Source organism: Salvelinus fontinalis, chromosome 19, assembly GCF_029448725.1.
Source record: "Salvelinus fontinalis isolate EN_2023a chromosome 19, ASM2944872v1, whole genome shotgun sequence".
Classification (NCBI taxonomy): Eukaryota; Metazoa; Chordata; class Actinopteri; order Salmoniformes; family Salmonidae; genus Salvelinus; species Salvelinus fontinalis.
The window spans coordinates 10,601,083-10,607,082 of NC_074683.1; positions in this window are offsets into that span (position 1 = coordinate 10,601,083).

Genomic DNA, 6,000 nt, shown 5'->3' on the forward strand with positions numbered 1-6,000 from the left:
AATGGAAACACTTGAGTAAATGAGGGTTCTGAGTCTTATGTTGTGGGGTGCCTTTTCCTGGCATGATTTAAGTCCATTCAATGTCTTCAAAGTCCAAAGTCCATTCATTCATCCCTCACTTAGAGGGCAAGGTAAACGGCAATAAATACACAGCCATTCTGAGTGATCACATTCAACCTATGGTGAATCATTTCTATCCTGACGGGAGTGGTCTCTTCCAGGATGACAATGCCCCCATCCAAAATTCCAAAGGGCTCGAGTGGTCACTGAATGTTTTGATGACCATGAAAATTATGTAAATCATATGCTATGGCCGTCTCAGTCAAATTGAACTCTTATAGAAAGACTGAAGCGGCACCTGCGTTTTCCACCATCTCTTCTGGTGGCTTGTGGTGGACCAACGCCCCATTAAGACACTATGTTGGTGTTTCCTTTATTTTGTCAGTTACCTATAACGTTTCATACATCTGCCAGTGTGTACGCCAGTCTAACGTGGTGCTGAAACCCATTTGTCGTGAATCATCCAGATAAGCATAAGGAAGCCTTTTTCAGGGCTGTATTTCTGCGGAGTTGTTTGCAATGTTTTAGCTACTCTCTACTGTAGACATACTGTATCTGCAATGGTTTGTCATTTTTGGCACGCTTGATAAAGATGAGCAAAACAGACTGAATAAAATAAATAATACAAATACTGAGCTATATTGTTTGCAATTTGTTGAAATTACATGATTTAAAACTAAATCTCTGAGCAATTGTAAGAGACTTTGTTGAACAAGTAATACAAAAATTATACAAAAAAGATTGGGGTCAGAATAGGCACTACTCTTTTCAATACTCTAGCTCCTTCCCCTCCACCAAACCCACCACTGGTGTGCATGGCCAGAAAGAACATCAGTGGTGGGTTTGGCATTGAAAAACAGAAGCGTATGCAGAAAAGTGCCTCATACCTACAGTAAAATATGGTGGTGGATCATTGTTAATGTCTGTGGCATCCCATCCATTTTAGACAAAAACCTGGATGCATCTGCCAGGAGGCTGACACAAGTGAATCTTCCAGCAAGACAATAACCCCTAACACAAACGAAAAATTATAACAACCCCTAACACTAGTCAAAAATGTAATATAGAAAAATGTAATTACTAACAACAACAAAAATCACTAGTCAGACGTGGGTTTCGGGAAATGTGTGAGGTTTCACATGTAAATCCCCCATGTGACTTTTTTTCACACCTTTATTTTTCACATGATTATTTTTACCACTTTACACGGTCTCCCATCCAGGGACTGACTGGGACCCACCCTGCTGAGCTTCAGAGGCAAACCAGCAGTGGGATGCAGGGTGCTATCTTGCTGGAATGAATGTGCCAACATTTGCAAATGGAGAAAAGGCAGCGAAGCAAAGGACAAGGTAGCATAACCAAAGATAGGGAAAATTGCAAAGAGGGAGGCGTTTTATTTACTTGCCTTATCATAAAACTTTTTTTTTGCATCCATTTACAATTCATTTGCTCTAGTATTTAACATGATATAATTTCAATATTTACTTTTGCTATTAATATCATTATTTTTGTTTGCAATACTAGTAATTTTGTTCTCGACTTCATAAGTCTTGCTTTATATTAAATAGCACAAAAGTAACTCACAATAGGATGGGGCTGCACCATATAATAGCACTATTACGCAATAAAAAAATGTCCAATGCAGCTGTTTTGATCTCAATATCATATCATCATCTAGCTAACAATTAAATACCTTACTGTGATCGTTATGATTAAATGGTAAAAAAAATACAAAAACAGCTTCTTAGCAAAGAGCAAATGTATGTAAACACATAGCGTCACAGTTTTGCTAAAAAGCTGAAGGATGGGGCTGGAGAAATAGAACCACTGTAACGGCTTTCTTCCTGGGATGAAGGAAAGGACCAAAACGCAGCGCGGCTAGTGTTCAACATAATTTAATAAAGAATGTGAACACTACAAACAACAAAACAATAAATGTGAAAACCGAAAACAGTCCTATCTGGTGCAGAACACAAAGACAGAAGACAACCACCCACAATCCCCAACACAAAACAAGCCACCTATATATGATTCTCAATCAGGGACAACGATTGACAGCTGCCTCTGATTGAGAACCATATCAGGCTGAACACAGAAACAGACAAACTAGACACACAACATAGAATGCCCACCCAGCTCACGTCCTGACCAACTCTAAAACAAGCAACACACATAAGAACTATGGTCAGGACGTGACAGTACCCCCCTCCTACGGTGCGGACTCCGAACGCACCCCTAAATCTCAAGGGGAGGGTCTGGGTGGGCATCTGTCCGCGGTGGCGGCCCCGGCGCAGGACGAGGACACCACTCCACCATTGTCTTTGTCCCCCTACTTAGCGTCCTTTGAGTGGCGACCCTCGCCCCCGACCCTGGTCTAGGAACCTTCACAAAGGTCCCCCCTAGATAGAGGAGACAGCTCAGGACAGAGAGGTAGCTCAGGACAGAGAGGTAGCTCAGGACAGAGGGGCAACTCCGGACTGAAGGGCAGCTCCGGACAGAGAGGCAGCTCCGGACTGAAGGGCAGCTCCGGACTAATGGCAGATCCGGGCTGAGGGGCAGCTCATGACTGGAGGGCAGCTCATGACTGGAGGGCAGCTCATGACTGGAGGGCAGCTCATGACTGGAGGGCAGCTCATGACTGGAGGGCAGCTCATGACTGGCGGGCAGCTCATGACTGGAGGGCAGCTCATGACTGGAGGGCAGCTCATGACTGGCGGGCAGCTCATGACTTGAAGGCAGCTCATGACTGGAAGGCAGCTCATGACTGGCTGGCGGCTCTGGCGGCTCCTGACTGGCTGGCGGCTCTGGCGGCTCCTGACTGGCTGGCGGCTCTGGCGGCTCCTGACCGGCTGGCGGCTCTGGCGGCTCCTGACTGGCTGGCGGCTCTGGCGGCTCCTGACTGGCTGGCGGCTCTGGCGGCTCCTGACTGGCTGGCGGCTCTGGCGGCAGGCAGCTCAGACGGCGCTGGGCAGGCAGGCAGCTCAGACGGCGCTGGGCAGACGGATGGCTCAGACGGCGCTGGGTAGGCAGGCAGCTCAGACGGCACTGGGCAGGCAAGCAGTGCAGGCGGCGTTGAGCAGACGAGCAGTGCAGACGGCGTTGGGCAGACGGCCGACTCTGACCTGCTGAGGCGCATAGTAGGCCTGGTGCGTGGTGCCAGAACTAGTGGTACTGGGCTGGAGACACGCACCTCAAAGCTAGTGCGGGGAGCAGGAACAGGGCACACTGGACTCTCGAGGCGCACAGTAGGCCTGGTGCGTGGTACCGGCACTGGAGGTACTGGGCTGGAGACACGCACCACAGGGAGAGTGCGTGGAGGAGGAACAGGGCTCTGGAGACGCACTGGAAGCCTGGTGCGTGGTGTAGGCACTGATGGTACTGGGCTGGAGACACGCACAACAGGGAGAGTGCGTGGAGTAGGAACAGGGCTCTGGAGACGCACTGGAGGCTTGCGTGGTGCCGGAACTGCGTGGTGTGGTGTGCGGAACTGCGTGGTGCCGGAACTGGAGGTACTGGGCTGGGGCGGGAAGGTGGCGCCGGATATACCGGACCGTGCAGGCGTACTGGCTCCCTTGAGCACCGAGCCTGTCCAACCTTACCTGGTTGTATGCTCCCCGTAGCCCGACCAGTGCGGGGAGGTGGAATAACCCGCACTGGGCTGTGTTGGCGAACCGGGGACACCATGCGTAAGGCTGGTGCCATGTATGCCGGCCCGAGGAGACCAGACGCGTTGAGCCGGCTTCATGGCACCTGGCTCAATGCCCAATCTAGCCCTACCAGTGCGGGGAGGTGGAACCCGCACCGGGCTAAGCACACGTACAGGAGACACCGTGCGCTCTTCCGCATAACACGGTGTCTGGCAGTACTTCCGCTCTCCACGGTAATCACACACCTCAGGGCGAGTACCATGTATACTACGCCAAACCAACATCTCTCTCTCTTCGCTCTCCTCCAATATCACCAACAACTCATCAAATGTCTCATAATCTCCCATCCTTTCACTTTCCTCCAATCTGTCCAATAACTCCTCCACATTCTCCGACTCGTACCTCAATTTAGCGAACTGCTCCTTATGGTAAGCACGGGGAACTGGCTAAAGTCTCCCACTTGACCCAGCCACACACCCCGTGTGCCCCCCCCCCCCCCCCCCCCAAATAATTTTTTGGGGGAGCCTCTCGGGCTTCCAGCCACTCTGCCTTGCTAGCTCCTCCTGCTGCTGCCGCTGCTTCCCGTAGCCACGCTGCTTGGTCTGAGTTTGGTGGGTGGTTCTGTAACGGCTTTCTTCCTGGGATGAAGGAGAGGACCAAAACGCAGCACGGCTAGTGTTCAACATGATTTAATAAAGAATATGTGAACACTACAAACAACAAAACAATAAATGTGAAAACCGAAAACAGTCCTATCTGGTGCAGAACACAAAGACAGAAGACAACCACCCACAATCCCCAACACAAAACAAGCCACCTATATATGATTCTCAATCAGGGACAACGATTGACAGCTGCCTCTGATTGAGAACCATATCAGGCTGAACACAGAAACAGACAAACTAGACACACAACATAGAATGCCCACCCAGCTCACGTCCTGACCAACTCTAAAACAAGCAACACACATAAGAACTATGGTCAGGACGTGACAACCACTCTCAAATCCATAGACTATGCTATGGATTTCAAGGACCGACCATCCATGATATCGAAAATATAGCTTTAACCATGTCTTTAAGCTATACAGTGTTTGTTTGCATTTACTTTGTTTACAAACAATCGTTATGTAAATGTGGAGTTTAGTTGTGAAACTGCTAATTTGATTTTCACTTTCAGATGTGAGGCTCAAAATGTCCAGAAATAAAGACCTTTCTTCTGAAACTTGTCAGTCTATTCTTGTTCTGATAAATTAAGGCTATTCCATGCAAGAAATTGCCAAGAAACTGAAGATCTGGTACAACGCTGTGTACTACTCCCTTCACAGAACAGCGCAAACTGTCTCTAACCAGAGTAGAAAGGGGAGTGGGAGGCCCCAGTGCACAACTGAGCAAGAGGACAAGTACATTAGAGTGTCTAGTTTGAGAAACAGATGCCTCACAAGTCCTCAACTGGCAGCTTCATTAAATAGTACCCGCAAAACACCAGTCTTAACATCAACAGTGAAGAGGCGACTCCGGGATGTTGGCCTTCTAGGCAGAGTTGCAAAGAAAAAGCCATATCTCAGATTGGCCAATAAAAATAAACAATTTTGATGGGCAAAAGAACACAGACACGGCACAGAGGAACTCTGCCTAGAAGGCCAGCATCCCAGATTCACAATATTTTGCATCAAGTCTGCCAGGAGTTTGCCCAAATGTGCTGAATTGGCCAATTTATACATTTTCAAGTACATAACTATAGAGAACATACAAAAATGCTATGGCAATAAAACATTTGAGTTTACACACTCCCAGGAATGTCATACATGATGGATCGTTAGCTTCCCTACAGAAAAGACATCTAGATGGCCGGGCCGGGTGGTTGTGGAGCCAGAATTTTTTTCAAACACAACTACACTACATTGTATCTCTGGGACCCTCAGGATGACACATCAGAGCAAGATTACTGAATGTAAGTACATTATTTACCGTCAGAGGTGAATGCATCAAACCAGTTGCTGTGATAAGTGTTGTGCACTATCGTCAAACATCATGGTATTTTTGTTCTGTAATAGCTACTGTAAATTGGACACTGCAGTTAGATTAACAAGACTTTAAGCTTTCTGCCCATATAAGACTTGTCTATGTCCTGGAAAGTTGGCTGTTGTATACAATATTTTCTTGTCACATTATCGCATATTGAGCAACAACATATTGAGCAACAACTGTTTAAATTGAAGAGGAGTTGGACAACATTCCACAGTCTAAAATCAACAGATGTGTCGCGCTGCATGAGAAAATGGTGGCCACAC